The sequence below is a fragment of the Mobula birostris genome, chromosome 13 (assembly GCF_030028105.1).
Source record: "Mobula birostris isolate sMobBir1 chromosome 13, sMobBir1.hap1, whole genome shotgun sequence".
Classification (NCBI taxonomy): Eukaryota; Metazoa; Chordata; class Chondrichthyes; order Myliobatiformes; family Myliobatidae; genus Mobula; species Mobula birostris.
Window position 1 is genome coordinate 4,793,691 of NC_092382.1, and position 17,885 is coordinate 4,811,575.

At 44.9% G+C, this 17,885-nt stretch overlaps 1 protein-coding gene across 6 annotated transcripts in view; it reads left to right on the forward strand.

Annotated features, from left to right (window-relative positions):
- Window positions 1–7,782: 7,782 nt before the first annotated feature.
- Window positions 7,783–17,885, forward strand: part of LOC140208237 (NACHT, LRR and PYD domains-containing protein 3-like) — a 31,261-nt gene continuing 21,158 nt past the window's right edge. For 4 of the 6 annotated variants that reach the window (XM_072276757.1, XM_072276761.1, XM_072276756.1 and 1 more), the window contains exons 1-2: window positions 7,783–7,896; window positions 12,557–12,721. The gene's annotated coding sequence lies outside the window, so the exon portion shown is untranslated. Of the gene's footprint in view, window positions 7,897–7,926; window positions 7,949–8,852; window positions 8,875–12,556; window positions 12,722–17,885 lie in introns of those variants that run through there. The other 2 variants (XM_072276758.1, XM_072276759.1) reach the window with 2 other exon arrangements.

Here is a 17,885-nt window from a genome sequence, read left to right on the forward strand (position 1 = left end):
ATAGGATGCAAATCTGGGCTGAGAGGTGGCAGATGGAGTTCAACACAGGAAAGTGTGAGGTGGTTCATTTTGGTAGGTCAAAATGGTGGCGGAATATAGAATTAATGATAAGAATCTTGGCTGTGTGGAGGATCAGAGGGATTTTGGCGTTCGAGTCCATAAAATATTTAAAGTTGCTACACTGCTTCGCAAAGCTTGTCTCTGTGGTTAAGCAGGCATACGGTGAATTGGCCTTCAACAACCGTGGCATTGATTTTCCGAGCCGAGAAGTAACGTTGCAGCTATGTAGGACCCTGGTCAGACGCCGCTTGGAATACTGTGCTCAGTTCTGATCACCTCACTGCAGGAAGGGTGTGGAAAACATAGAAAGGGTACCGAAGATGCTTATAAGGATGTAGCCCGGATTGGGGAGCATGCGTTATGGGAATTTGTTAAGTGATCTCGGCCTTTTCTCCTTGGAGCGATGAAAGATGAGAGGCGACCTGATAGAGATGTATAAGATGCTGAGAGGTGTTGATCATGTGGATAGCCAGAGGCTTTTTCCCAGAGCTGAAATGGCTAACATGAGGGGGCACAGTTTTCAGGTGCTCGGAAGTAGGTACAGCGGAGATGTCAGGGGTAATATTTTTACTCATAGGGTGGTGACTGCATGGAATGTGCTGCCAGCAATGGTGGTGGAGGCGGATGCTATAGGGTATATGAAGAGGCTCTTGGATAGGGACATGGAGCTTAGAAAAATAGAGGGCTATGGGAAATCCTAAGTAATTTCTTCAAGAAGTAGAGGTTCGGCACAGAATTGTTTGCTTGGAATATCAGAGTCCCGGGATATCACAGTTTTGAATCCAAGTACAATGGACCCGGAATCAAGTTGTGCAGGTTTATGAGGTGTTGAGCCAGTATTTCCTTATTATCTAAGCGCAGAAGTTTGTTTCTGGAGTTTCTTTGGAAGTAATGACTGTCATACTGGGGGGGTGGGGAGTGCCATAAGAATGCCATACTGTAAAAGCGCTGGATGGTTGGAGTGTGTAAAATGTGTGCAGAATAGTTTTTTGCAGCAATACGTAGAGGTACCAACCAGAGAAGGAGCAGTGTTGGACCCCCTGTTAGGGAATGAGATAGGTCAGGTGACGGAGGTATGTGTTAGGGAGCACTTTGGGTCCAGTGATCACAATGTCATTAGTTTCAATATAATTATGGAGAAGGATAGGTCTTGATCCGGGGTTGAGGTTTTTGATTGGAGAATGGCTAGCATTGAGGAGAACCGAAAGGATTTAGAAGAAGTGGATTGGGACAATTTGTATTATGGGAAAGATGTGATAGAGAAATGGAGGTCATTTAAAGGTGAAATTTTGAGGGTGCAGAATCTTTATGTTCCTGTTTTGTTGAAAAGAAAGGTTGATAGAGTGAGAGAGCCATGATTTTCAAGGATATTGGAGACTTGGTTTGGAAAAAGAGAGATATCTACGGTAACTATCGGCAGCACGGAGTAAATGAGGTGCTCAAGCAATATAAGGAATATAAAAGAATCTTAAGAAATAAATTAGAAAAGCTAAAATAAGGTACGAGGCTGCTTTGGCAAGTAAGGTGAAAATAAATCCAAATGGTTTCTACAGTTATATTAATAGCAAAAGGATAGTGAGGGATAAAATTGGCCTCTTAGATAATCAGAGTGGAAAGCTATGTGTGGAGCCAAAAGAGATAGGGGAGATTTTGAACAATTTCTTTTCTTCGGTATTCACTTAGGAGAAGGATATTGAATTGTGTAAAGTAAGGGAAACAAGCAGGGAAGTTATGAAAACTGTGATGATTAAAGAAGAAGATGTACTGGCGCTTTTAAGGAATTTAAAAGTGGATAAGTCTCCGGGTCTTAACAGAATATACCCTAGGACATTGAGGGAAGTTATTCTAGAAATAGCAGGGGCTCTGACAGAAATATTTCAATGGTCATTGGAAACTGGGATGGTGCTGGAGGATTGGCGTGTTGCTCATATTGTTCCTTTGTTTAAAAAGGGTTCTAAGCGTAAACCTAGCAACTATCGTCCTGTAAGTTTGATGTCAGAAGTGGGTGAATTAATGGAAAGTAATCTTAGAGATGGTATATATAATTATCTGGATAGGCAGGGTCTGATTAGGAGCAGTCCACATGGATTTGTGAGTGAAAGGTCATGTTTGAAAAATCTTACTGAATTTTTTGAAGAGGTTACTAGGAAAGTTGACGAAGATGAGTCTATATGGACTGCAGTAAGGCCTTTGACAAGGTTCCACACGGAAGGTTAGTAGGAAGGTTCAATCGTTAGGTATTAATATTGAAGTAGTAAAATGGATTCAGCAGTGGCTGGATGGGAGATGCCAGACAGTAGTGGTGGATAACTATTTGTCAGGTTAAAGGCCGGTGACTGGTGGTGTGCCTCAGGGATCTGTATTGGGTCCATTGTTGTCTGTCACATACATTAATGATCTGCATGATGGCGTGGTAAATTAGATTTGTAAGTATGCAAATGATACTAAGATAGGTGGAGTTGTGAATAATGAAGTAGATTTTCAAAGTTTGCAGAGAGATTGATACCAGTTAGAAGAAAGGGCTGAAAGATGGCAGATGGAGTTTAAAGCTGATAAGTGTGAGGTGCTATATTTTGGTAGGACTAATCAAAATAGGGCATACATGGTAAATGTTAGGACATTGAAGAATGCAGTAGAACAGAGGGATCTGGCACCTCATGTGGATATGGTGGTGAAGAAATCTTTTGGTATGCTGGCTTTTATAAATCAAAGCATTGAGTATAGGAGTTGAGATGTAATGTTAAAATTATACAAGGCATTAGGAGGGCCAAATTTGGAGTATTGTTTAAAGTTCTGATCACCGAATTATAGGAAATATGTCAACAAAATAGAGAGAGGACAGAGAAGATTTACTAGAATATTAGCTGGGTTTCAGCACCTAAGTTACACAGAAAGATTGAACAAGTTAGGTCTTTATTCATTGGAGCGGAGAAGTTTGAGGGGGGATTTGATAGATGTATTTAAAATTATGAGGGAGATAGAATTGACGTAGATAGGCTTTTTCTATTGAAATAAGGGGAGATTCAAACGAGAGGACATAAGTTGAAAATTAGGGGAGAAATGTTTAGGGGTATAATGAGGGGGAACTTCTTTACTCAGAGAATGGTGGCTGTGTGGAACGAGCTTCCGGTAGAAGTGTTTGGAGGTAGGTTCGATATTGTTATTTAAAGAAAAATAGGATAGGTATATGGAAGGGAGAGGAATGGAGGGTTATGGGCTGAGTGCAGGTCGGTGGGACTAGGTGAGAGTAATGCGTTTGGCACGGACTAGAAGGGTAGAGATGACCTGTTTCCGTGCTGTAATTGTTATATGATTATATGGTTATATGGAGAGGATAAGTTAACATCCCACCCCTCAAAGTGAGAGGCTGTGAGTAAATGGGTTGTTCCCTGTTTGCAACAGTAGGAATACTGTTTGGTGTTCAAACTGTGTTTGGAAATCCCCCCTCCTGTCATCTGCCTCTCAGTCGGTGCAAATTAGTCAGAAACTCAAGATGCTGGAAATTTGCACGAAAAACGCGATACTAGTTGAAGCCACCATGACGTACGGCTGTGAACTCAAATCGCTAACTTTGTTCTTCTTGAAATGGAACTGTGCACAGGCGCTTGTTTTGTGATACTTAGTGGAACAGAAAAGAAACTACAACGTTTCCCTGTGAATTATCCTGGTATCACTTTCCCTGTTAGTGTGAGCACGTGGCCAAGTGGTTAAGGCATTGGACCAGCGACATGGAGGTCGTGAGTTCGATCCTCAGCCGAGGGAACGTGTTGTGCCCTTGAGCAAGGCACTTAATCACACATTGTTCTGCGACGACACTGGTGCCAAGCTGTATGGGTCCTAATGCCCTTCACTTGGACAACATTGGTGTCGTGACTTGCAGCATGGGCAACTGCTGATCTTCCACACAACCTTGCCCAGGCCTGCGACCTGGAGAGTGAAGACTTTCCAGGTGCAGATCCATGGTCTCGCAAGACTAACGGATGCCTTAATACTTTTCTTGTTATTCCTGGAAATGTGTTCAGTACAATTGTTGCTCACATGGTTCACAAGAGTAATCTGAGAAATGAGAGGGTTCATGTATGACAAACAATTAATGACTCTGGGCCTGTACTCTATGGTGTTCAGAAGTACAGAGCTGGACGGGATCTTATTTAACACTACCGAATGCTGAACAGCCTGGAGACGGTGGATATGGTGAGGGTGTTCCCATCAGACGGAAAATCTGTGGTCTGAGAAGACAGCCGCGGAATGAACAACCTTCCCTTTAAAACTGAGATCAGAGAAACTTTGTGAGCCAAATAGTGGTTGAGCTGTGGAGTTTGTTGCAACAGATGGTGATTGAGGCTGTCATTTGGTATATTTACGGCAATATATTATTGATCGCTAGAGTAGGAATCATGTTTCGTTAGTCAGAACGACGATATGATTAATTCAATACAGCACGAGGCATGCCTAAAAGAGCAGCCTTTACAATTTTAGGTTCACATTTCAGAACGGCTGCAGTGTTACCCTTTGTCACAATGTAACTCATAGCGTATGATGTTGAGTTTGTTATTTCCTTTTTCAGTTACCGTTGTTGAGTCACTTCCTCCGTTTCCACGGTAACAATCAACGAGAACTGCAAGACGTGTTGCTCAATTTTACCGCTCTGAGTTCACTTCCTCTAAGCTTAAAGACAGTAGCCTTTGGAAACAATGCAACAGAATAATAGTGGGAGGAAAGGATGCTGTGAGCTTTGGCTGTATGGAATGAACTGACAATATGGAAATATAGAAAACCTGCAGCATAATACACAGGCCCTTTGGCTAATAATGCTGTCTGAAACATGTACTTACTTTAGAAGTGTCCTAGAGTTAGCCATTGCCCTCTATTTTTCTATCCTTTCAATGCCTCTAGCAGGGGTTCGCAGTCTGGGGACCATGGATCCCGCGGTTAATGGAAGGGGTCTATGGCATAAAACAAGTTTGGGAACCTCTGCTAGCATCTCCCCTCATTCTGCTGTGTTTCACGGAATGATTTTCTATCTTGTTCAATCTACCTTTGTAACTCAGCTCCTTAAATGCCAGCAACATCCGTGTCTGCCAGGGCTCCTGTAGTCTCTACACTAGGCTGCCAAGAGCTATTTGTTATAAGCTGGTCTATCTCTGACACGTCCGTGTCCTTTCCTGATGTTTCTCTGTCTCCATCTCGAGAGACATGTTGTCAACCTACTTCTTTTATAAGCCTACTGATTCCTATGATAATCTCGACCGTACCTCTTCCCAATCTGTCACTTGTAAAATGCTCTTCTTTTACCTCAGTTTCTTTGCTTCCACTGCATCAGTTCCCAGGATGTGGCTGTCTTCCCTTCGCTGTTCCCAGGGTGCGGCTGTCCTCCCTCCGCTCTTCTCAGAATGTGTCTGTCTCCCTCCGCTGTTCCCAGGATGTGGCTGTCCTCCCTCCACTATTGATACTGTCCTCACTCACATTTACCATACGTCGTGCTCCACCCATCTTGCTACCACCGTAATAGTGATAGAGTTCTTCTTGTCCTTACCTACCACCCCTTCAACCTCTGCAACTTCCACCATCTCCAAAGAGATCTTACAACTAAACATATATTTACCCTCCTCTCTCCCACCCCGCCCTCTTCTTTCAACAGGGATCACTCTCTCCACAATTCCCTTGTTCATTCATTCTTCCTCACTAATCTCCCTTCAGCCACTTATCCCTGAAAGCGACCTATGTGCGACAGCTACCCGTACACCTCCTCCCTCACCTCTATTCAGAGCCCAAAACAGTCCTTCCAGGAACACTTCACCTGCGAACCTGCTGGGGTCACCTATTGTGTCCTATGCTCCCGATGCGGCCTCATTTACATTAGTGAGACCCGCCATAAATTGGGAGACCGTTTTGTTGAGCATCTCTGTAACACCTGCCACAAGGACGACAAGGAGAAGTAGCCGAACATTTTAATTCCGATTCTCTTTCCGACGTCTCGATCGATGGCCTCCTCTTGTGCCAAGATGAGACCGCCCTCAGTGTGGAGGAGCAACAACTTGTATTCAATCTGAGTACCCTCCAACCCGATTGTATGAATATTGAATTCTCCTTCCAGTAAACAAATTTCCACCCCGCCCACTTCTCTATTCCCCACTCTGAACTTTCATTACTCATCACCAGCCTATTACTTCCCCCTGGGTCCTCTCTTTCCCTTTCTCCTATTGATAACACTCCAATTCTTTATTCTCCAGCCCTTGACCTGCCCATCACTTAACTTCAGCTATAACCTTCCAGCTCGCCTCTTTCTCCTCCCCGACCTTTTTAATCAGATATCTTCCCCATATTCCCCAGCAAAGAAGAAGGCTCTTTGCACAAAATGTTGAATGTTTACTCTTTTCCATAGATACTGCCTGATGTGCTGAGTTCCACCAGCATTTTTTGTGCGTTGCTTTGTATTTCCAGCACTTGCAGGCTTTTTCGTGTTTACGTATAGTAATTACCATAACTATTATTTGGGCGTTGTTGAGATTATATCGGGAATCTGATGTAAAATCCTGCACCTCATACTCACACGGGTTATACAGACCAAAGAACAAACTGCCGGAGGAACTCAGTGGGTCGGGCAGCATCTGTGGAGGGAAATAGACCGTCAAAATTTTGGGCTGAGAACCTACTTTTGGACTGAGAGTGGACAGGTAATAGTCAGAGAAAAGAGGTGAGGGGTGGGGATCCGACAAGAGCTGGGGTGTGAGAAGTGGATCCAGGTGAGGCGGGAAGTGGGAAGTTGGAAATAGTGACGGGGGTGGGAATAGAGTGGTGGGGGCAGCACGGGGCTGCAGAAGAAGGAATTTAATTCTATGAACGATTAACAAAGAACTTAGAGAGTATTTGTTTTAGAGATTCACCAGACTGATTCCTGGAGGACGATGAAGATCAGTGATCGTCTTCCCATAAAAAAAGAGGTCGACAGATTTGTGGAGACCGAAGGGATCGAGGAAATGAGGATCGGGGCAGAAACAAGGGGCTGAGATGGGAGAGCAGTCGTCATCTTGTTGATGGTTAGACAGGCTGAATGGCCACCTCCTGCTGTTTCTCATTTGATGTTTCAGTGTTTCTGCCCAGTGAGGAATGTGAATAGAAATTAGTGTTTATAAACATAGAAGAGATTTGAATTGAACCTGCACAATTCCTGTTGGAGTGGGAGTTGTGTATCGGATCGGTGTGGGAATCGAACTGCTAACTCTGAGAACAGGGAGGTGGAGCTAAGGGGGGACGTCGACTCAGAGGCCTGCTTCGGGCATTTTCATGCCTTACAAGGCGCAGATTCGAAATCTGTGTGGGGCGCCACTCCTCGCACAGACACGAGAGCACTGTGTGATTAAGTGCCTTGCTCAAGGACACAAACATGTTGCCACAGCTGAGGCTCGAACTAGCGACCTTGAGATCACTAAATGAACTCCTTAACCACTTGGCCAAGTGCCCAACACAAGGGGATAATGAGCTAAGGGGACAGCGAAGGTACTAAGGGAAAAATTAAAAATGTAGCTGGTGTAAATAAGAAATAATGTGTAAAATGTGGCAGGTGGGTCGGGCAGTGGGTGTGGGGCGAGGAGCAGAGTCACCGGTTCAAGTGGGAGACACTCCACTCGTCACGTGATCTAGTTTCTCGCTCCCATTTCAAGCGCAGATCTGCAGCATCTGCGGGGTTTTCGCTTCCGAGGCCCCGCCCCGTCCCGCCCTCACAGTCCTCGGATGGACGCTGGTTTTCTTTCCTTTCTCTGTTGAAACGGATCGTCGGCGGGGAGTCGGTGGACGGATTGCTGTCTGCGGGGCAAATAAATCAAGTTCCCACCGGTGAGTACTGAGGCCGGTCACTCGGTTGAACGACAGGGGCAATTTACCATCGGTGAGTACTGAGGCAGATCCCAAGGGGGACGACCTGATGTTGTTCAGAGAGTCCCGTTAACTTCTCGGAACTGCAGGGCTCCTCCCGCTTCATGGACATATCCTGCCCGGGTCGGTCCGGGTTTTGGAACCTTCACACCGAGCCGCCTGAGTTGAGCCGCCGCTCAGCCCCTGTTGCACTGGTCCCAGGTGCGGGATGAGGTGGTGATGCCGGGACTAAACCCATCGGTCCGGTTGTAGTTGGGGAACTTTACCTCCATGACCCGGCCCCGTATCGGATCCAAACTTCACCTGGATCGATAGTTATTTTGCATATTTCCAGCACAGTAGAAGCAGCCGTTCGGCCTGTTGTGTTCTTGCAGACACAAGGGTTAAACAGAGTAATCGCACCCTCGGGACAATGCTCCACGTGTATGAATAGTTTCATTTTCCCCCGTTCAGACAGGACAGTGAGATCCGGATCTCTCACGTCCTCTCGGGGGACTGGGAAGTTTATTTCCATCTTCTTTCCATGACTACGACTTGCCGAAATGCTGACAGTGTTTCCCGATATATGAGCCTATTAATGCGAGAATTAAGTCTTTTTCATCTATCTGGGCTTCTCAGAAGTGTGTACGCTGCCTGCAGAATTTCCAAAGGAGCACGGTTAAATTGGGGAGTCTTTATTTTTTTTACATGTACCGAGGTAGAGTGAAAATCGTGTCTTCGTTATCATCGACATAGATCAATACATTACAGCAGTACATTGAGGCAAAACAATACCTGAGTGTGACAACTCATTCTGGTTACAGAGAAAGTACAGTGCTGATAGGTATGTGGTTCAAGGTCACATCGATTTAGACTGTGAGGTCAGGAGTCCACTCACCACGCTGGAGAACATTCAGTTCGCTTATAACAGCAGAATACAAACTGTCCTTGAAACTGGTGGTATGTTTCTGTTCCCTTTAATCTTCGACCCGAGGGAGGGTGAGAAGTGAGAATGTTTACGGTTCCGGGGATCTTTCATTATGTTGGCTGACTTACTGAGGCAGTGGGAAGTGTAGACTGAGTCCATGGAGGGGAGGTTGGTTTCTATGATGTGCTCAGCTGTGTCCACAGTTCTCCGCTACTTCATTCAGTTAAAGAAATAGCAGTAGACAGTAGTTGTATTAAGCTGTGCGGTAGCGGGATGGGCTACTTTCTCCGGAGCACCGATGAAGCTTGTAGAGTGGAAAACGACATATACCGAACTTCTTATTCAAGTCAAGTCAAGTCATGTTTATTGTCATTTCGACCATAAGCTGCTGGGGCAGTACACAGTAAAAACGAAACAACGTTCCTCCAGGGCTATTGTTTGTTCTGGCTTTGTTATATTGGAATCTGTTATCTAGTAGTGTGTACTATTATTTCAGTGTCTGTGTATTACTGGACGACCATCGGAGAGCGCACTTGATTCCTTCTCCCACCGGGTTCCATCTGCTTATTCCCTGCCCATCTGGTTCAACCTCTGTCCAGTCTGAATCCCACCAACTGAATGATATATATCAACCCACTGTTCAATCTCTGTCCAGCCTGCGTCCCAATGCCGCGATGATATATATCAACCATCTTGTTCAATCTCTGTCCAGTCTGTATCCCATTGCTGCAATGATATATTTCAGCAAACTCTCTTCTAAACTTTGTCTTCATTGTGAAGTTTTGTTTTGCATCTTTTCCAGGATTGTTTTTTTGATAGCTGGAGCTACCAGAGGTTTAATTGAACACAGCAGGTGGCAGCGTAAAAACAGCCATTTCAATTTTAGTTTCCCCGTTACAAAATGGCTGCAGTGTTAATCTTTGTAATAATAGAGCTCAGAGCATCTGATGTTGAGTTTGTTATTTCCTTTTTCGGTTATTTTCGGTGAGCCACTTCCTCCGTTTCCAGGGTAACGGCCCGTCAGAGCTGCAGCAAGTGTTGTACTTTTTATCGCTCTGTGGTCACCGCCTCTCAGCGTAGAGACAGTGGCCTCAGGAGCAAATGTAACAGAGTGACAGTGGGAGGAAAGGATGCTGTGAGCATTGACTGTATGGGATGTATTACACCAGGGTCAGGATGAACTGAGGAACTAACAAATGGGTTGGGGTGGGGTGGCATTTACAGTTTAGGGTGTTGTTGATATTTTACAATCAGTTACTATCTGTGCATTAAAACGAGGAGGGAGAGAATACTACAGTTGCAGGAAATTCAAAGTAAGGAGGAGAAAATACTGGAAACGCTCAGCAGATAGGCAGCATCTCGAACAGTCTCAGTTCTGAAACTGGGTCTTCCACCATTTGTCCTTTCAGAGATGTAGTCTGATGAACTGAGTTCCCAGCATTTTCTACTTTATAATTTTACATTTTGTTCCTGCTACACTGCAGGAAACATGGCAGCCAGCTGTACTGGGCGAGATCCCACGCAGCAAGAAGATTGAACTGGGATTAGCTGAGACACTGCCGCATATTACCGGCAGCAAAGAGCCCTGGGAGAGTTGGTGCTTGAGATACAATCTTGGGATGGGGTCTCCAGGAATATGGAACTGGCAGTGTTTGGGCTTCGGTCTACGTTGGTGCTTTTACAGATGTGGCTGGATGTTCCTCCTTCCACAGTGAAGCAGACGTCTCCAGGGGCTGGATATTGGTAGCGTGAGTCTGTCAGTGTGAGATGTGGAAACACCCAATGTGATATGTGGAAAAGATGTGTGAGGCTCTGGGTGTGGGCTGTGACCCTCTGAGGTTGGATCCTGGAATACCACACGTTTTCACCCAGATAAAATGAATCAGGGGATCAGGTTGTCCGGGTTTATGAGATGTTGAGCGAGTATTTCTGTTCTGTGCTCAGATGTTTGGTTCTGAGGTTCTGAAGTTCTGAAGCAAAGCAGAGAATGAGTTCCCATTCCATCCCTCGCAGGGAGAGGCTGTGATTAGTACGCTATTTTGTGTTTGCCCCAGTAGAAATAGACCGGGGTTTCAGAATTCAATTCACTTTTGGAAATTCCCCCTCACTGTCACCTGTCTATCTGCCAGTGGGAGTCAAAGGGAAACTCAAGATGCTGAAGATAGAACAGAACATGGAACAGTACATCACAGGAACAGGCACATCGGCCACAATGGTGTGCCAAACCAGATAAAAAGTAAATCAACCCCCCCCAAAAAAAAATAATGACGCCTACGTACACAATGTCCATATCCTCTCAATCTTCCTCACACCCATGTGCCTACCTAAACATCTCTTAATAGCTTCCAATGTGTTGGCTTCCACCACCATAACAGACAATGCATTCCAGGCATCCACACCTCTCTGAGTAGAAAAACTTACCCTAACATTTCCTTTGCAACTACTCCCTCACACCTTCATTGCATGTCCTCTGGTATTAGACATTTCTAACCAGTGAAACAATACTCCCCGTCTACTCTATCTATGTCTTTCATAATCTTATAAACCTCCATCCGATCTTCCCTCAGTTCCTACCACTCCATGGAGAACAACCCAAGATTTTCCACTAAAAGCTGGATGATGTTTGAATCCATTCTGATGAAAGGTTAAGAAACCGAATTGCTAACTTTTTTCCTCTCCCCACAGCTGTTCCTTACCTGCTGAGCATTTCTAGTGATTCCAGTTTATCTGTGTTACATTCATCCTGGAACATTTTGTGAGAGTTGACAGAAGAGTAAAGAAGGCACAGCTTTTCCCAGTACATTATCCTGGTACCAATTGTCCTGTTTTCCCCGGAAATGTATTCAGTACAGCTGTTGATAACAAGGTTCACAAGAATAATCTGAGGAATAAGCATTATGCATGTGGAGCATTTGATGGACCTGGGCCTGTGTTCAGTGGAGTTCAGAGGGATGGTGGTTGGGGTTTGGTGGTGGTGGGGGGTGGAAGTTAGGGCGGGGGTGATTATTTACACCAACTGAATAACAGCAAGTCTGGATGCACTGGGAATGGAGAGGGTGTCTTGATTAGACGGAGAGTCTGGGATCTGAGAGTGCTGCCTCAGAATAAACAGACTTCACTTTAAAACTGAGACGAGAGCAATTACTTCAGCCAAAGGTTGGTTCATCTGTAGAATTTGATGCCACAGAGGGTGGTGGAGGCTATCGTTCGGTATATTCATGTTCTGGATTGCTAAATAGGTCGAGTGTTATAGCAGGGAAGCAAGAATATGGTGTTGGAAAAAAAAACATCCTCCGTGATTGATTATGGAGCAGACTGGAATGACCGAATCACCTAATTCTACTCCTATGTATTATAACTTGTATCTTATAACATGACTGAACGATGACTTCTTTGTATCCCATCACAAACAAGAGAAGATCTTCAGATGCTGGAAATTCAAGCAACACACACAAAATGCTGGAAGAACTCAGCAGACCAGGCAGCATTAATGGAAGAGAGTAGAGTCAACGTGCACATGTTGCCTGGCCTGATGGGTTCCTCCAGAATTTTCTGTCTGTTCTTTTGTATCCAAGACAGGTTATGTAAAGTGTGAGGGACAGTTCCAGATTTCTTCACTCAGATCATATCTGTATTAAGATTTAAATTTCAGGTTAATGCTTTGTTCTTGTTTGTGTTAGTAACATATTTCATTATCTGTCTGGTTAAATTTAGACCTGCGGTGAGAGGTTTATTGGAAGAAAAGCCCACGACTGGAAGCGAACCACAACTGAAGATGAGGGAACAGCAAGAATGGAACCAGCCCGAGGACTGAGAGCATCAACTGGAGAGAACCCTTCTGACTCGAAGTTTCCATTAATTCAGCCAGGAGAAAGTTTGGTGAGTCTCATTTACTCTAACATTGGTCCTTTAGACATTGCACTTCTGTACCAAGGAAAATAGGAAATAGCTGGAATGAGACTAAATAAACCTAGATGTGCCAGTTATGTCAGTTGCAATCATTCCAGATCTGCTAATATGCTGTCGGCATCAGCTCTGTGAAGCCACGCACATTCCCTCATATTGTTTGCTCATTTCAAACTTGTCACTTCCGATTTTTCCTTGCTTTGTCTGTGAAATGCGTTTAGAATTTCTTCCCTCTATTAGACGCCGCAGTTGTTTCCTGCTGTAGTGATAACAGAAATGTGGAATTACCATGACTACTACTACATCTACTCAGGCCTAGGGGGCCGGCGTCAGGCACGATGACGGACTCCCCACTGCTCCGTCTGCCTCATCAGTGTGTTCAGTTCACCTACATTAGCCGTGCCGCTGTCTTCTAGGACCGTGTTGACCATAGTCTTGAGAGGGCGCCCAGGGTTCATCCTCCCATGTTTCAGCTCCCATATGATGACTAGGCTGGCAGGTAGCTCGGGGTGTCGTACCATGAACTGCAGCAACATGTCATTAATTCCCCCGTCTATTGCAAGCTGCAATGATATACTTGCCCTCAAGTATATCGTCGTGCAAGCCTCTGCTAAGAGCAAACCCTCTTGAAGCCAAATGTCCCAGCACCACATTTCATTCAGTCCTAACTAGCAACAGCCAACCAATAAATAATACTTACATACCCTGGCGTCATAAACTATTTTTTTTTACCAAAAAATTGTCAGAATCCGTGCTCAAGCAGAAGTAGGTTTTGCAATGTTCCCATCTGACCCTGTAGCAAAGGCACAGGTTACATCTGACTTGAGATGAACGAATGTCCACGCAGCCAGGACTGCTACAGCTGCCGGAGTCGGTTTAAACTCAGTCGTTGAGGGATGGGAAGCAGCCTGTTGAGTCAGATGATGAAGCCGTTGATATTAAGGAAGATGCAATGTTCAGAGAGACTGCGGAAGGATTAGCTGTGGATAGGGCATCATGTAATGAAAAGCAGCATCAGTTTCCCCTCCCCCTCCCCCGACTCCCCTTCTCACTCTCCTGTTTTTTTTTTACCAGTATTAATCACGGGAGTCAGGAACTCTTTCTGCTCACAGACCAGTGAAAGTAAAGCCTTTGATTCCATTTCAGAGCCCAGTTTCTTTATAAAGAGTGGTGTTGAAGTGTTTTCCAGATGAACATGGGGGAATGTGTAACGGAAGTTTGAATCAGATCAGCAGCAGCTTCGGAAAGCCGAGTGGTCCACTTATGCATTTGGTGCGTTGATTAGAAAAGTTCTGACAGTTTAATTAGTGTAAGCCAATATAACTTCTGCATATTAATTATATTGTGGAACTGAATAGAAACACTACATTGATTAGGTATATACATGGATATTTATGAGTTAGTGTTGTACCGCAGCGGGTTGCGGATCGACCATGACTCATTCGGTGAGCTGGCCAGCACGGTACGGGACCGAGGGCCAGGCTCCCGCGGTCTCTGTCACTGACTCGACAGTCTCCCCATCTACCGCGCGCTCCAGCTCACCACCCCTCCCACTGCCCACGCGCGCCCTCTGGCGGAGCGCCGTCACCCTCGCGCTCCCGTGCTGACGCTGCGCGTGCCCGGTATCTCCCGTGAAGTGACGTGAGATTTACTTGTCTCTCATTGGTGACAGCAAATGCCAATTTAGCATACCAACCAATGGGAATATGGGGTTTGTCATTAAGGAGTTCCCTCTCGAGACCCCGCCACTTGTTTCCTAAACTGACTCTTGGGAAAGATCCAACAAGCTTGTTGCTTCAATGCCGCTCTTCCTCGCCATGGAGTTAGAGGAGCTGCAAGGGCGACGGATTGAAGAGGGAGAACAGGGGGTTTATCTCCTCTGAAGTGGCGAGGACGAAGGCTTCAATACATTTGTAGCGGACACCGGTAAAGTGTTGACCAGCAAGTGCAGTGTGCAGGGGGTGGGGGGGGGGGGATATTGAGAGCAAGTCACGATCTTTCTCTATGACACAACGGGCTGCAGGGACTCAGTGGCTGCCTTTTGTTTGAGCTGGCTGGGTTTAAACAGCGGAGTAAACAGACCCACCTTGGGCCAGCAGCCTGTCCCAGTAACACTCACAACACGACTGTCCCAGTGGGCGCTGTGGGGACAGATGTTTGGAGTATGGTTTCTCCCTGTCTGCATCAGCAATTTATCTGAGGGACAAAATGCAACATTTACAAGTCTGTTATTGACTGAAAACATTTGTATTTATTCCGTATTTTGCTTACGATACAATCATTGTCCAACTTATGTTCCGTTAATCGTCATTCAAAACATACATGAAAACCCATGAATACAGCCAAATACAGCAGCGTTACTGCACACCGAGTCTTCTTGTTGGAAACTGCCTCGGTAAGATCCCTCGAGGGCATAGCCATTGTCTGAGTAATATTATCTATCCATCGTAGTGTCTGTCATCCTCTCCTTCTTGTTTTGCCTAACATGAGAGTCTTCTCCAAGGAATCCTGTCTTCTCATGATGTGGCCAAAATATTTCATCTTCTCAAGCCTCCTAGTGAGCAGTCTGGCAGTGTTTCTTCAAGTATTGACTTGTTGGATCTTCTGGCTGTCCAACGAACTCTTCACACTTTTCTCCAGCATCCAAGTTGAAAGCGTCGATTCTTTTGTGTTCAGTCCAGCTCTCACAGCCACACATCACAACTAGAAATACCATAGACTTGACTCTACGGACTTCGGAGACAATGTTATGTGTCTGCGTTTCAGTATTTTTTCTAAATTCCCATCGCTGCCCTCCCCAGGAGTAAGCACCGATTAATTTTCTAGCTGCATTTTCCATGTATAGAAACTGTTGAGCTGAGGAAGACAAAATCCATCACTGCTTCCATTTCCTTTCCACTTAATACGACGGAGTTAATAGGACTGCCTGGTTTTCTTAATATTGAGCAAGGAGCCAGCTTTCTTCTTTCACTTTCATTCGAAGCTTCCTCAGATCCTCCTCACTCTCAGCCATTAGAACAGTATCACCTGCATATCTGAAGTTGTTTATCTTTTGTCTGGTAATTTTGATTCCAACATTTTGAGTCCTCTAGACCAACATTCCTCATGATGTGTTCAGCATATAGATTAAATAAGTAGGGTGACAGAATGCAGCCTTGTCATACTCCTTTCCCAATCTTGAACCAGTTTGTTGTTCCGTGGTCAGTTCTGTTGCTTCTTGATCTCCGTACAAGTTTCTCATAAGGCAGATCAGATGCCCAGGTATCCTCATTTCTTTAAGGATTTGCCATAGTTTATTATGGTCCACACTGTTGAAGGTTTTAGATTCATCATTAAAACATAGATAAATACTTTTCTGGAATTCTGCTGATTTCTCTATTATCCAGCATGTGTTAGCAATTTTGTCTCTGGTCCCTCTGCCTTTTCGAAAACCAACTTGTACATCTGGTTGTTCTCGTTCCATACGTTGCTGTAGTCTTGCTTGCGTGATCTTTAGTGTCACCTTGCCACCGTGTGAAATTGCTCGGTAATTTGAACAATCCTTTACATTGACCTTCTTGGGAATTGGGATATAAACTTTTATTTTCCAGTCTAAAGGCCATTGTTAGGATTATCAGATCTGCTGGCAAATTGCATACAACACTTTTACAGCAACATCTTTTAAAGTTTTAAACAATTCAACTGGACCCCTGTCACATCCTTGCAGCCTTTTTATTGGCGCAAACACGAGGAATTCTGCAGACGCTGGAAATTCAAGCAACAGACATCAAAGTTGCTGGTCCTGACGAAGGGTCTCGGCCCGAACCATCGACTGTACCTCTTCCTAGAGATGCTGCCTGGCCTGCTGCGTTCACCAGCAACTGTGATGTTTGTTGCCTTTTTATTGGCAATGTTTTCTATCACCCATTTGACTTCACTTTCCAGAATGTCTGGCTCTAGATCGTCGAGGGAGTCATTGCTGGTGTCTTGGCTGTTGGGATATTTTCTGTACAATTCTTCTGTGTATTCCTGCCATTTCTTTTTGACATTTTCTGGTTCTGTAAGGGCCTCCCCTTCTTTGCCTTTTACTATACTTATTTTTGCATGAAATGTTCCTTTGATTTCTCTAATCTTCTTGAATAGATCTCTTGTTTTTCCAATTCTTTGGTTTCTTCATCTTCTTTGCATCAGTCTGTTAAGTAAGTTTTCTTATCTCTCCTTTGTCTTCTTGAACGTTGTGTTCATTTGGAGGTATTTGTTCCAATGTCCTTCACTTCTCTTCGCTGCTCAGCTTCCGCAGAAATCCATTTAGCTTTCCTGGTCTTCTTTTTGTTTGCAATGCTCTTCTGGCTTCTCTCTACCAGCTTCACTGCATATTCTTGAGGGATGCTATCAACATCAAACCTTGGTTTTCCTGGTGCTCTGCAGTTTCATTTTGAATATTGCGTTGAATATTGGTCTGAGATTGTCGCAGAACGGGGGGATTGTGGAGTATGGGTGCACAGTTCGCTCAATACGGCAACATGGGGTGGTGAAGATGTGTTTACCACATCGTCCTTCAACAGTCAGGGTACTGAGTGCTGGATTTGGGACATTATTTTATTTATTTTTTTATTGAGATACAGTGAGCCGCGCTGCCCATTAGGTCCCCCGAGATCATCTGGAGGAAACCCATGTGATCACAGTGAGAACCTGCAAACTCTTACAGGCAGCGGTGGGAATTGCAACTGGGTCATTCAAACTGTAAAGACGTGTGTTAACCACTATGGGACCGTTGTATCAGTCGTTGGTGAGACTGTGTTTGTGGTACAAAGTATAGTTCTTGCCGCTATATGTTTCAAAAGGCTTGGGTAAAGTGGAAAGAGTGCAGAGACGATTTGCGAGTCTGTTGTCAGGGCCAGAAGGCCTCAGTTCTGGGGAGAGGATGACCACTCTGTTTTTACTCCCTGGAATGTAGGAGACTGAGCAGCAATCTTACAGAAGTGTTTTAAATTTGAAGGGCAGAGTAAAGCGTGGTTTATACTTCTGCATTAACTGGACGGCGTAACCTACGCAAGTGGCCTACGCGCATTGTGAGCATTTATACTTGTGCGTTGGTGTATCTGTGCAGCTCGGCAATTCCCGCACGTCATGCATGCGCACTCACCCGCCCACGCAA